Source organism: Bos grunniens, chromosome 9 (genome assembly GCF_055505025.1).
Source record: "Bos grunniens cultivar Pamir isolate PY7600 chromosome 9, Bosgru_T2T1.0, whole genome shotgun sequence".
NCBI classification, from domain to species: domain Eukaryota; kingdom Metazoa; phylum Chordata; class Mammalia; order Artiodactyla; family Bovidae; genus Bos; species Bos grunniens.
In genome coordinates this window covers 9749398-9764408 of record NC_141173.1, presented here as the reverse complement: position 1 = coordinate 9764408, position 15011 = coordinate 9749398, and the positions used below count along the sequence as shown (strand labels likewise).

The 15011-nt window shown below is 44.1% G+C and overlaps 1 protein-coding gene and 1 pseudogene across 3 annotated transcripts in view; one reads left to right on the top strand and one right to left on the bottom strand.

Moving 5' to 3' along the window:
* Positions 1–9137, bottom strand: part of COL19A1 (collagen type XIX alpha 1 chain) — a 440957-nt gene extending 431820 nt beyond the window's left edge. For both annotated transcript variants that reach the window (XM_086316743.1, XM_086316744.1), the window contains exon 1: positions 8998–9137. The gene's annotated coding sequence lies outside the window, so the exon portion shown is untranslated. The remainder of the gene's footprint in view (positions 1–8997) is intronic.
* Positions 8547–9724, top strand: LOC147365559 (uncharacterized; annotated as a pseudogene). The gene has a single exon (XR_015132563.1). The product of XR_015132563.1 is annotated as an uncharacterized LOC147365559 (transcript).
* The last annotated feature ends 5287 nt before the right edge of the window (positions 9725–15011 follow it).

The following is a 15011-nucleotide window of genomic DNA, read 5'->3' as shown; positions in this document are numbered from 1 at the left end:
AACCACCTCTCCAGCTGATGTCCTGTACCTCAAATTCCTTGACTTTTTCTAACTTCAGGGCCTTTGCACGTGCTATTTCCTCATGCAGGAATGTGTTGGGTCCTGTTCATCCTGCATCTTTCAGTTTAAATATTATTATGCGGAAGAGCCCTTTCCTGACCAATAGATGCTCTGGCCCTGCTATTCTCGAGCTCAGACTCTTCTGTCTGTACCCAAGTTTATTGCCCTCACTCTACTCTAAACTCCTTCAGGGCAGGGACTAAGTGTCTTGTCCATCACTATATCTTGGTGCCGAGCATAGTACCTGGAAAAGCGGAGCCTCAATAGATATTCTTTGAGTTCAAAAGTACTGGAAACTGCCAACTTGCAAATCTTGAGACACAGTGAATTACACTTAACATTTTAATCTCTATTAACAATAACTGAATATTTTATAATTATTAAGGCATTTCAGAATCTTACGCTATTTCAAGGGTTATTATACTGTGCATCATTCCTTTTTGTATGCTTTTAATGTGTTTGCTGTTGGGGGTTTCTGTTATTCCAGTCTTGATTAGAGATGTACTCCACTCAGCCAGGAAGATTTGAAGAAACTTTTTATCAAGGTCTCAAAATGAATCCTTGTACACTTAGACACACACACACACCTTTCCTAGATCCTAACCCTTTGCTGCAGGCAATTCTGAGGTCGACTCCAATACAGTTCTCAAGGGCACAGCCCCCTCTGAGGTTTTCCTGGCCCTCTCCCCCAGTTCCTCCCCACTCCTCAGACTGTTCCTTGCTGTCCTCCACCCACCTGTGGGGCCTTTCCTGGATCTCTCAATTCTGGGCTGTGCTGCCATCCAAAGGTCGCCTTCCTCATTGAAACTTGCCTATTTTCTCTGCTGTCCCCTCAGACCCCAGCCTGCTGACTATCAAGATAGTTTCACAAATGCATTTAGGCCAATGTTATCATAGTTGAATGTGTTACTCTTCCAAGGTTAAGATTTAAACTTTAATTTTCAATATAATGTTTTAGTGATCGAGTGATTTCCCCAAATCACTTTTTTTCAAACTTGTACAAAGATGGCTTTTGATGCATTTTAAGAAAGATATGGAGATTACTGGTCAGATACATGGTCTTGTTTTCTGAAGCAGAATTTCTTTTTTTTTTTTTAGAATTTCTTATATATATGTTATTTTATTTAATACTCATAATTAGTTGAGAGCCAGGCATGCTGGCTCTTAACATTAGCGGGTGTAAGGCAAAAAATCTATATTCCATATGTCTAAATGTTTAAAAGTCAAAACTAAAGCTAATAAAACTGATAAGAAATGTGTGTTTCCTCCTTTCCTCTTAGCACATATTTCATGAAGACTAAAAGTCAAGGCCACGTTTAGAACTGAACAGAGCATGCTGCAAGGATGCGCTGGCCTCTGGCCTGGACCAAAGCTCCCACTACATTGTTCCCTGTTCCTGCCTCCACACCATTCACTTCATGGCAAATAGATGGGGAAAATGAGGAAACAGGGTCAGATTTCCTTGTCTTGGGCTCCAAAATCACTGCAGACGGTGACTGCAGCCACGAAAGTAAAAGACGCTTGCTCCTTGGAAGTAAAGCTACGACGAAACTACACAGTGTATTAAAAAAGAGAGACATCACTTTGCCGACAAAGGTCTGTATGGTCAAAGCTATGGTTTTTCCAGTAGTCGTGTACGGATGTTGAGGGTTGGTCTATAAAAAAAGCTGGGCTCTGGTACTGGAGAAGACTCTTGAGAGCCCCTTGAACTGCAAGGAGATGAAACCAGTCCATCCTACAGGAAATCAATACTGAATATTCATTGCAAGGACTGGTGCTGAAGTTAAAGCTCCAATACTTTGGCCACCTGATAAGAGCTGACTCACTGGAAGAGACCCTAATCCTGGGAAAGATTAAGGGCAGGAGGAGAAGGGGACGACAGAGGATGAGATGGTTCAATGGCATCACTGACTCAATGGACATGAGTTTGAGCAAGCTCTGGGAGAGAGTGAAGGAGGAAAGCCGGGCGTGCTGCAGTCCATGGGGTCACAAAGAGTTAGCGACTAATGACAACCTGGCTCCATCTGCACCACGAGGGGCTTCACTCACACGTGTGAGAACTCGCCAGAAAGCTGAGCTTTGTCTACGGCGCCTGCAGACGCCTCTCCTTGACTGCCCCTCTGGCCTACAAGTGTTCATACCAGTGCTTAGTCTGTCTCTGGGAAGGGGAACCCGAGGAGGAGGTTGCAAGATTCTGCAAGAGGACTGAAGGCCAGTTGGTCAGGGGATGCCAGGATCTTAGGCGCCTACAGCCTGGTCTAAAAGCTCTGGCTTTGGGTAAGGGCGGGGTCCCTGATCTCTGTGGACTCTTTCCCCTGAGAGCAGGTGCACAGACAGAGCAAGGCCATGTCAGAGCCTTCTAAAATGTAGGGTCCAGAGAAGGAATTTTCTTGCCTGGCACAGACATGAAACTTTAAATGTCATAGTGAGGCTCCCTGAGTCCAAGCCTAGGTTTGCTTAACTGGAAACCCTCTGCTGATATACCATGATGATTACTATCAGGATATGAGGCAGACCTATCACATCCCTATATGCTTCCTTCTCAGATTTTAGCTCATCTCCATCAAGATTCTAGCCAGACCCTTCAGTTTCTTCCCAGCACTGCAGAGTACCAACGTCACCACTGTACATGTGCTTAGCACAGGGCGTCTTGGGCAGACAACACTCTTGGAGACCAGGAGCCCTCGCACATCATCCAGACAGCCCTGCCTGCAGTGGATTTCTCACTGCCTTAACAGCAGAGAGATGGTGGCTGCCTGAAGGCTGGACTGTGACCTCCACCCACATCCCTTGTTCTCACTCTCCTTTGCCAACCAGAAATATTTGCAGAGATTGGTTGGGTTTAGGGAACTTTAAAAAGCCACTATCCTTTAAACATCCTTAATCCAGGTCTTGAAATCCTAGAAAGCAACTATTGAAACCAAGAACATTTGAACTAGGACATAGATTTTTTTTTAACTTCCTTATTAATCCATATTTGTGTACAGAGAGCACAAAGAAGATATGAGGAACACTGGGATATCTGAATCCTTCATCCCATCAACAGGATGAGGCCCTATACTATGTGCCTGTGGGGATACAGCAGTGAGCCAAACAGTCCCTGGGTCACTCTGATCAGGGAGACTGCAAGTAAACAAACTCTTAAATCCTCTTTGAGAAACAGACAGTAGGAAGCAAAGGAACACAGAATAAGTAGACAAAGTGATGGAAGGAACCTTGCTGGATAAGATGGTGAAGGACCGCTCCACAGGAAACCAAAGCCAAACTTCCTACAATGGAACATGAAAATTTTACTGTTGTTGTCATTGTTCAGTCCCTGAGACGTGTCTGACTCTTTGTGACCTCATGGACTGCAGCACAGCAGGCTCTCCTGTCCTTCACCATCTCCCAGAGTTTGCTCAAACTCATGTCCACTGAGTTGGTGATGCTATCTTAACCATCTCATCCTCTGCTGCCCCCTTCTCCTTTTGCCTTTAGTCTTTCCCAGCATCAGGGCCTTTTCCAATGAGTCAGCCCTTCACACATGGCAGCCAAAGTATTGGAGCTTCAGCATTAGTCCTTCCAGTGAATATTCAGGGTTGATTTCCTTCAGGATTGATTGATTTGTTCTCCTTGCAGCTCAAGGGACTCTCAAGAGTTTTCCACAGCACCACAATTCCAATTTTAGATGCTTTTACATCTAACAGTTAACGATGCTTGTTTTACATCTCTGAAATTTGGCTTTTGCTAAAGGTTTAAAGCATTAGATCTAACACCAAAATAGAAAATAATACAGCAAAGACAAGTGAAAGAAAAGAAACAAACAAAAAAAAAAAAACAGAGGAGAAAATAGAAAGGGAACACTGATTCATTTTACATAGGCTGCTAAATGAGCAACACAATATTCTGACGTAAAAAAGCAGGCTTTGGACTTGCCTGGCAGTCCACTGGTTAAGGGAACTTCCTGCAGGAGGCTTGAGTTCAATTTCTGCCTTCTGCCCATACTTGTAGAGCAGCCAAAAAAAAGAAAAAGAAACCATGGCTGGATTTGTGAAATGACTGTGAGAACCCCTGTTTTCAAAGCATTCATTACAAAAAGAAATGCCATGTGAGTGGGGAGTGGGTTGATTTTTAAATCAAACCTTCCTGACTATCCTCCAGTGTGCCTATACATAACTCCACCAAGGAAATCTGGCCATACTGTTATGAAGAGACACATCTTGTAAATAAGCAAAAGCAACAGGTGTTACACATTTGTTCTTTTACCAATCTTTAGACTCTATCTTTAGTGAAGCTATAGTAGAGTCTATAACCTACTGTACAAAATTGGCTGGCAAGTCATGCCAATACAGTTAAAGTTCCAATTTCACAATAGCACACATACATACACACAAAAAATCCTTAAGAGCTTAGGACTCATTCTAGCTTATTTCATAATTTTGCTGTCGACTGTAGTCATGAAATTGAAGTGAGTTTGCAGAATGTACTCATGAAATTGAAGTGAGTTTGCAGAGTGTAGTCATGAAGTTGAAATGAGTTTGCAGAGGTCTTTTGCAGCCCTGGTAAAATTTCTGCCCTTCTTACATTTGAGGGAAACCTCTTGACATTTTTAATTACAAGCATCATCTTTAACCTAGGAATTCAAGTAAGAAATTTCAAAATCATCTTGAATTAATTCTTCATCCCTTGTATCAGATCTCTATCAAAGTCTATAAAGTCTACTTTCAAGACATTTTTTGAATGCATACCAAACTTCCCCATCCTCCCAACAGCTGCTTTAGTTCACATCCTCACCATTTTGATTCTGGAAAAGTATGATAGGCTTCAGTAATCTCCTCTCTTCCAGGCCTTTTCCCTGGAGCCCCATCACCCTACTGCTCAAGACTTCTATTTCTAAAGCAAAGACCTGGCTTTTGTGCTCTGCCATCTGAAAGTCTCCTAGTCCTTTCCACGCCTACTTCTCAGGGAGGCAGGCGCCCAGGGCTGTGTTACAGCTGGGCCTCAGCTCATCCGACCAGGCTCATGTCCTGCTGCTTCCTTCCAACGCACTCTATTCCATCAAACTATTCCCAGTTCCCAAAACGTTCCAGGCTTCTGAACATGCTGGAATGTTCTTCCAAGTTTTTCTCCATCTACTCTGCCTTCCACATGTATTTCACACTCTACGTCCTCTCTGAAGTCTGCAAGTCCCATCCTGGAGCTCATCACCTTGCAATCAACCAGAACTTAGGACCCAGCCCTGATTCAGCTTGGGCTACACTCCTTTGTGGTAACTTGTGGACATTCTATCTCCTCTCTGTACTGAATACCTTGAAGAAAGTAGACTGCATCTGATATCTGCATTTTGTTTCAACTTGGCATTTTATGGATCCTTATTTGATCAGTTTGTAGGATGAATATAGTCTAAGGCAATACATGTGGGCTAAAACTAAACAAATGAAAGGTTGAAACCAAGTAATAAATATATCCATATAGAGATTTAACAATTACAGCAATATATGGATAAAGTGAAGAGTTACAGAGAAGTAAAGAAAAAACTACTAAAAAGAAGGCTCAGTGAACATAATTTCAGTTATTAACCAGTGATATTTTACAATTTCAGTGAAACAAAAAAAAATACTTTAAACTTGTCTTCCTTTACTGAAAACATAGCCCCTGGTTCCTAATGTTTATATTTCTTAAAGCTGATCAACTCTATCACATTTTTTCAAAGTTCTGTGATTTCTCCTGTCACTTCAAAACTAGTGCCAACTTTCCAGGGGATCTCCAGGCCTAGGTTACCCTTCAGCAGGTTTAAGCAACTCTCTCCACCCTCAATAACTATTTCTTTTATTAACTCACTTCTCTGAACGACAGTTGTTGCCATCAACTTTCTAGATACTATTCTCAATTTGACTGTCATGACCAATCTAGATTTTGTCAGATTTTAATTCTCTAGCTCTGCCTGAAACAGGTATTTATATATCAGTGACTCAATGCCACTTCAAATTTTAAATAAATATATTAATGTTTGGGGGGGACTTTCCAGGTGGTACAGTGGTGAAGAATCCACCTGTCAATGCAGGAGATGCCAGAAATGCAGGTTGGATCCCTGATTGAGGAAGATCCCCTGGAGTAGGAAACCGGAACCCACTCCAGTATTCTTGTCTGGAGAGTTCCACAGAAACGAGAGCCTGGGGGACTACAATCCATAGGTCGCAAAGAGTCAGACGTGACTAGCAGCTGAGCACAACTTTGCCTAATCCATCAACTTTTCTTGATGTTTCCATTTGGGAGCCTCTACCAACATTCTGATCAACTACTCTCGCCTCTCAAGATCATCTTTGATTTCTCCCAGAGAGAGATCAGAGGAGCCTGGGCCCCGAGGCCTGCGAGGATAAGACAGGCCTGGGGTTCCGCTCTGTTCTTTTTTTCAGTATCACCGTTGCATCTGCCGTCTTTGTACCATTTCCAAATGCAGTGTGCGGCTTCCTCACCTGGTTGTCTCACTCACGGCCTGCAGAGCCACACCCTGTGTGCCTCTGGCCTCTCCGGCCTCCCTTTAGTCTCTCCTGGGCAGGGGCTCTCTGCTGTCCTCATCTCAGGTTTCACTCCAGCTTGGACTCTCCATCTTACCAGGCAGATGACGGCTGGCCCCCACCTCTAAGCCTCCATGCATGCCTTTCCTTCTGACTGGAATGTCCTCTGCTCTATTCTGCTAAGCCTCCGTATTCTCTGCTGCTTTAACATATACTCCTCAAGGTGGCCCACCCCAAATATTTTTTTCCAGCATCCTCTTCAGGTTCTATATGAGCATCTTGCTAGCTCTATTTAGTTTCTACTCCTGCTAATTTTTCATTCTTCACTTGAATTTGTACTTATGATCCCAACTGGCCATACAACCATGGTTTCCATCTCTTTATCTTCTCCTGCCTTTAAGACGTCCATTCTGTGTACCCCTCAGGCCTTTCTGTCTGCTGGGGAAATAAATGAACTAAAATTGCAGCAGGAAAAAATTAAACTGAAGGACCTGAAAGTAGATGGGAATTTTTCATTTCTAGAGACTAGCAGGGGCTTCCATCTGTCTTAGGTGGTTTCCTTCCATGATGATGATTCAGGCACAGAGATAATGTCCCAACTGTGAGAGTAATCACATTGGGTTTTCTGTTACCTTTTTGCTCTTTCTCTGACCTTTTCTTACCAGGTTCAGGCTCTCTCCCCTGCTCCATGGTCCACCTTCTCCCTCCTTTCTCAGGAAACCCCACTTACGTTCCTGGCCACTTCTCACAGAAGCACCTACCTGTTAACTTTCTCCATTTTCTATCTCCCCAGGGAGAGAATGAACTTTCCACCCCTGAGGATCACTGTCTTCTTTCCCATTCAAAGAGAGATATTCCTGAGGAAGGGACTTTTAGGGGTGTTTCACAGCATCTGAGGACCTAAACATCTCCCTTCCAGCTCTGGATGCTCGTATCAAAGATCTCTACTTCGGGAGGGTCCCGTTGTCTCTCTATGGACCAGAAGGAGATGCTGAAAGACTCACTTAGTTAAGAGGTTATTTAAATCCCTTAAAGAACAACAGCGGCGCTCGTTTTGGGCAGAAGAAGCAACTTTGGTCGGTCCCTGTGTGTGTGTGTGTGTGTGTGTGTGTGTGTGTGTGTGTGTGTGTGTGTTTGTAAGGATGGGTGGGAAGGGGGCTGATGAAGAGGGTCTATCTCTATTATTGGGCAGATTTAAAATCCTTTTCCGCGTACGAACCATCCTCACATCTGGTTGCTCCGCAGCCTTCTCCTTCAGGCCAAAGAGGGAATCAGGTAGTCTTGGGATGGGGGTGGCGGGGGAAGGCGGGGGGGTGTGAGCGGGAATGGAGGCACCGCAATGTATTCCATTAAGCTCCCAGTTCCCAGTCCCAGAGGACTCGCCGGTGCAATCCCGGGATGGCGCCCTTAACACTCCAGGCATCTGCAGGATACGGGGTCTCCCGCAGCCCGCGTCCCCTGCGGCTGGGTTCCGGAACCCGGCTCCTCGCATCCTCCCGCAGTTCGCGTCTCGGTGCCTCCGGGGCTGCCGCATCCCGGCCCGTCCCCGCGCCGGTCGGCCCACCGAGTCGCCTTCGCCGTAACCCTCTCGGGGCAGCTTTCGCTTCCAAGCCGAGCGCTCCGGATGAGCTGGGCTGCTCGCGGCCGCGGCCGGCTGGGTTCCGAGCCAACAAACTTCTCTCCGACTCCGCAGCGCGCGGGCGGCCGGCCGAAGCCGCGGGCTGCGCGACCATCGGGGCGCCGGGCCAGCGCTCCGGGACGAGCGGGCCCGGGGAGCCCAGCCCCGGGACCGCCCCCCCTCCACTCCCCCCGGCCGCGCCGCAGCCTTGAGAGCCGCGCTCGGAGAAGCAGCCGCAGGGCAGAACCGGTAACCGCGCGGGGAGCCGGCGCCGCAGCCCCGCGCCCCACAGTGTACGCCCCTTCACTGTCTCCTCGCTTTCTAGGCGGGGGACGTCTCTAGACAGAGATCAAACAAACAAACAAAAAAAGCTCTAACGGCACGGGTTTCTTTTGAGTGGATTTGTTTTCTGCGTTTCTCCCTGGAGATTTTTTTTTTTTTCCCCTTCTGTATTCGGTGTCTTGACCGCATCAGCAGGGCTCTCAGTTCTGCTCCACAGACAAACAGATCCGGCAGAAGCACCTAGAACTAAAGTATAAAGCCCGCAGCCTGCAGGGTGGGCACACACGAACACGACCCACCAGCATCTACGCAGCGCGCTCAGGCGGCCCAGTCGTGCCCACAGGGCGGCCTCCCGGGCTACAGCTACCTACGGGAATGCGAAATGGCAGGTGTGCGTTCCGTAGGCACCCTGACCAACCGACGAGCGGAGCCCGGCTTTCAGATTTTCTGGGGAAACGGGTGCGGCGGAGACGCAGAACCGCGAGGGAGCGTGCGCGCGGGGGAGCGGGCGGGCGCGGGGTCGCGGCGCCGCGCACTTACCTTGGCCGCGTGCGGGGCTCGCCGGCCGGCGGGCGGGCGAGCGCGAGGCTGAGCACCGCGGCACCGAGCGCCCTGCGAGTGGGGCCGGGGCGCGCGTCGCTGCCCTTATTAGTCTCTCCCCGGGTGACCCTCCCACTCGTCGAGGACGAGGACTCCGCAAGACGGGACTCCGCCAACTCGGGCCCGGGTTTTCCTTAATTACAGCTACGTCGCCCCAGAGCCTTGCAGGTTTCCGCTTTAACCGCTGTTTCCCATCACATAGAGAAGGCTGGTTGCAAAGGCTTCGAGTTTCTCACTTTGTGAAGTGTCATCCAAGTATGGTATGCGGCGGACATTCGAAGGTAGATAACTGGCTTTTTAACAGATGGACTGTGAAGGGACATCATTTCTGTTTCATTTTGTGCTGTTATATCAGTTTAGATAAAGTTAATCAAGAGAGGCTGTTCCGATCATGCTTGGATGTACAGAGTTGTGTGCTTTTGTCTCAGACTCCACAGAAGTATTTTGTTATTTTAAATATTGTATCTTTCTATAGATCGGCGCTACAAATCCTGAACTCTTTGGGGCCCCTTATAACATGTGAAGGTGACACTTTTTAGCATATTCAGTGTAGGGGCATGTATGTAGAGTGTGTGTATATATATATATAGAGAGAGAGAATATATATATATATATATATATATAGTAGGTATACATATGTATTGTATGTACATATATGTGTATTTGAAAGAAAAGTTAAACCACTATCGAATTCAGAAAAGTCAGGCATTAGAAAACAGATAAATTGGTTTAATGTTCAGTATTGCCGCAGTTGACAAAATAGAATAAATTGTAGTATTGATCCATAATGGTGAAAATCATTAAAGTTAAAAGTTATTTTAAAACCATAGCAATAGGTTTTGTAAATGTCTGGGTCCACAGGTGAGGAAATTAAATCAGGCTGGGGAAAAAAAAAAATTAAATGTTAAAAAAATTTTTAGAAGATAGCTCCTTTCCATTTCATTGAAGTGCAACTATGAAGAGTCAGCTAGTAGTTTTTAAACCTGTCTCTCATCCTGACCAAAACCCCTGCTGCAAGTTTTAGTCTGGCATCCCTAATGATGCAAACCACGTTCCTATGTCAGAACTTGAAAGCTCCTGATGTTTTGCTTTCCTGTGATTTTCATCACTGGCTTCTGGTTCACTGTGGAAAGAGGCCAAGGAGGGAGGCTGCTGCATGAGTCACACTACTCAGATGGCCACCCGAAAACGCAGGAGTCCCAGACCTGCCTTAGACTTGTGGTGACCTGTCTCTTAAGTTTTTAAATAGTATTACCCCTCTTTGACTATTTTTTTCTCCCAAAGCAATTGTACTTTACTTTTTAATTGAAATAAAAGCATCCAGGTTTTATTTCTCCCATAGACTATTAACTTTACATTTACATTTAATTAGTACTATTTTTTTAAATAAGGCTTTAAGTCTACTTAACAGGAAGCTTGAAAATTTGCCTCTAAGTTGTTCTTTAATACAAGTAAATCATCTTCATGTTAGCATTATTTTCATAAATATTTTAACAATTTCATAACCTTTAAGAGGTTTTAAAACTAGCCAAACTTACATTTTTGCTTCTATCTCGAATTTCTCATTTTCCTACTCAAAGTATTGAACGAAGTAAGAGTTTTGAAAAAAGTGAAAAATACAATTAAAAATGATTATCTGTTGCTTTCTTTGTCCCTAGATATGCCAGCATCCCCAGGTCAATAAATCCTCCTAGGTTTTTTGTTTTTTTGTTTTTTCAGGCAAGTGTTTGACTCTGGGCTGTATTTTGTGATCACACACTATTATATCCCTAGGTTTAGGTCTTTTATCCAATTCTTTTCACTGAATTTTAAAGTGACTTCAAGTCAAAAGATCCCTTAACCAGGCACCTTTTATTTATCTAACCCCAATACAGTCATAAACTATCAGTTTTCCCATTTGGTTCTGAAGCTACCGCTGGCGAAGGAACATCTGAAAATAATAGGAGAATCTGACAGCACTTTGAATTCCTGCAAACAGCTTGCGGGATTTCTAACCCCCAGTTTAGCTGTATGCATGTGTGACAAAAACTTTTTTAAAGATTTCAAAAACAAACTGTTTTCAACATTTATGGCCCATGGGAGACACGTTTAAACCAGTATTTTTATGCCTTAAGAGAGCTAAATTCATTTGAAATGCATTTTTTAAAGCTCCATATTTTTAATTCCCCACCTACGTAAATTAAACAATTTAACACTGAACTACATTTTGATGATTGCCCCATAATAAATGTAAAGATGATGTGTTTTCTAAGCCTCGCTTATCAATCACTTCTGTTTTCTCATGGCTATTTCTTTTTCCTTTTCTTCGTTTCTGTGTACTTCTATACTCCCAGCCATGTTGCTTTGCTTTTTCCCTTTTGTAATTTCTTTCGCTTTTCTCCCCTTTTATGGTTTCCATTTTCTAAGAAGAATTTCAGTATTGCCCCAGCTAACTTCTTAGTTACCACACCATAAGCGTGTTCATTTTCTATTGAATGGAGTGCCCCAGCCATACATGACTCCTCTACCGACCCCATGGAATTCTTCAATGCGTCCGTAGAGGAGGGACAGACGTCACTGTCAGCTGTAATTACCAACTCTAACTTGTCACTGAGAGTCTGTACTTCCCTTTCTATTCCTTTTAAAGCCAGTACTATATATGATATTCATATCATACAAATAAGGGTGAAAAGAAAGTAGTTGGATTAGTTCAAAATTTTTAGTAAACAGCAAAATATAGGGCATTTAAAATTTTTTCAATGCTATTTTTATCATTGTTTCAGAAAATGTCCTCATAGAGAAAATAATATTCCACTGGTGGTTGCTATGTTTGCTTCCGTTCCTGGAAGATGTTTAGCTCCTGACATTGACTCAACTTAGAAATGAGAGGAAGAGGTGATCACGGGTCTGACTTTCACTTGGTTTATTAGACCCTCTTCCTAGGGATCGGTGACGCTGAAAGGAAATATGTTAAAAGACAAACGCCTGACTGGAGAAAATGTTTATTAATACACACCCGGCTCTCAAAATAAAATTTTTTTAAAGAGAGAGAGAGAGGGAATCCCAATAAAAAAATAGGCAAAAAAAAAAAAATTATGAAGAGACAATTCACAAAGGAAATACAAATGGTCAGTGAACACATGAAAAATTATTCAACTGAATTACTATGCAAAAGAAATGTACATCAATACAGGAGTGATTTTTGCTCCCCTCATTTTGACACGGAGAAGGCAATGGCACCCCACTCCAACACTCTTGCCTGGAAAATCCCACAGACGGAGGAGCCTGGTAGGCTGTAGTACATGAGGTCGCTAAGAGTTGGGCACAACTGAGCACTTCACTTTCACTTTTCACTTCCATGCATTGGAGAAGGAAATGGCAACCCACTCCAGTGTTCTTGCCTGGAGAATCCCAGGGACAGGGGAGCCTGGTGGGCTGCCGTCTATGGGGTCGCACAGAGTCGGACACAACTGAAGTGACTTAGCAGCAGCATTTTGACAGGATTAGTATTCTCAACACCAAAAGTGGGGACACAATATAGTTGCCCTTTCAAAAGGGCAAATTAGCCACTTGTATTAAATGCTTTAAAAATTGCGCATCAACTCTGCCTCACAAACTCCTCTGAAATAGTAGCTGTGGTTACTTCTAGGTTAGGATTATGGGAGATTCTGATTTCTTCCTTTTGCTTATCTGTAATTTTCTACAGTGAACCTGTATTACTGTTGTAATAAAAAATACAACAAACACGAACAAAGTGGTGTTTTATATATCGCCGACAAATTAACAAAGTGATGGGGTTAAGAGAACTGAGAAATTTTCTTACACTTAGCCTAGTGATTTGACTAGGAAGCAAATATTAATTAAACCATATCTCCATTCAACATGTATGTTTGAACCCCTCTTAAGCTAAGCACTGTAGAATATACAAAGATAGGTTGGATATGAGCCCCACTTCCTAGGGTTGAACATTGGGTAAGAAAGGGAAGATGTATATGTACATAGTGACAATATGAAATAAAAATATAGCATGTAATGAGCAAAGTAGATCTAAAATATGGGGGAGTTTAAAGGAAGGGGAAACTGTGGTCACATGTGGAAGCATCAGAGTCAAAAGATTTCAATGAACAAAATACAGTTGACCCTTGAACAATGGGGTTTTTTAACTGCATGGGTCTACTTACACATGGATTTTTTTCACCAAATACATACTACAGTACTACAGAATCCCATAGTTGGTTGAATTTGTGGTCACAGAACCAGAGATTTGGCAGACTGACTGTAGAGTTATATGCAGATTTTCTGCAGAAAGGAGGTTCAGCACCCCTAACCCTCCCACACTCCACCCCCACACACGTGGTTCAAGGGTCAACTGTACATCCATTTTTTGTCCTTCGCAGTAAATATACTGGCGAGTCATCCCAGCATCCCAGTGCTGGAAGAGGCATTGTCAGTAAATAATTATATGTGAAAGGATGTAATAAATAATTATATGTGAAAGGATGTAACTATTTCTGTAATAAAGATTTGTAGAAAGAACCAACAGAGAACAAGCTCATTTCTCTCCTTTTCAGATGAAGGACATGAATTGTCTTGTTTCCTACTGAACTTTCCCTGAAATTCAAGGCCATCGACAGTGTAACCTCCACCTTCTTACCTCAGTTCCCTTAAATGCACATGATGCCCAACCTGATCACATGTGACCACAGAATGAATAGCCAATGCTTTCTCACTGTCTCTAGTTTCGGCAGCCTACCAAAACGCCAGGGGGCTGTTGGAATCCTGCTTATTTGAGGTTGTTCTATACTATAGTTCCTTCCCTAACCTCTCCCCACCAAACAGACCCTCCCCTACCCCTATACAGCAGAGTACAATTTGCACTTTTTAAGACACCCTGGCTTCCTGGGTGGCACAGTGGTGAAGAATCTGCCTGCCAACACAGGAGACTGAAGAGCTGTGGGATCAATCCCTGGGTCAGAAAGATCTCCTGGAGGAGGAAATGGCAACCTGCTCTGGTATTCTTGCCTGAGAAATCCCATGAACAGAGGAACCTGGTGGGCTACAGGTTCACAAAGAGTCAGACACAACTGAAAAACAACACACACACACACACACAATTACACTCTACTTGACACTTCGTTTCACACACTTTTCTGTATTTGGTCCCAACTTAATTGTAAATTCCTTGAGGGCTGGGACTGTGTCTTCTTTTTACTAATACCTACAGCATTTAATACAATAAATTATTTTTCCTTCATATAATCTTCAATTATTTGTCGAAATGGGGCCTGTGGAGGTTAAGTAACTGAAAGCGTCAGTTCAGTTCAGTTGCTCAGTCATATCCGACTCTTTGCGACCCCATGAATCACAGCACGCCAGGCCTCCCTGTCCATCACCAACTCCCGGAGTTCACTCAGACTCATGTCCATCGAGTCGGTGATGCCATCCAGCCATCTCATCCTCTGTCATTCCCTTCTCCTCCTTCCCCTAATCCCTCCCAGCATCAGGGTCTTTTCCATTGAGTCAACTCTTCACGTGAGGTGGCCAAAGTATTGGAGTTTCAGCTTTAGCATCAGTCCTTCCAATGAACACCCAGGACTGATCTCCTTTAGGATGGACTGGTTGGATCTCCTTGCAGTCCAAGGGACTCTCAAGAGTCTTCTCCAACACCACAGTTCAAAAGCATCAATTCTTCGGTGCTCAGCTTTCTTCACAGTCCAACTCTCACATCCATACATGACCACTGGAAAAACCATAGCCTTGACTAGATGGACCTTTGTTGGCAAAGTAGTGTCTCTGCTTTTTAATATGCTATCTAGGTTGGTCATAACTTTCCTTCCAAGGAGTAAGTGTCTTTTAATTTCATGGCTGCAATAACCATCTGCAGTGATTTTGGAGCCCCCCAAAATAAATTCTGACACTGTTTCCACTGTTTCCCCATCTATTTCCCATGAAGTGATGGGACCAGATGCCATGAT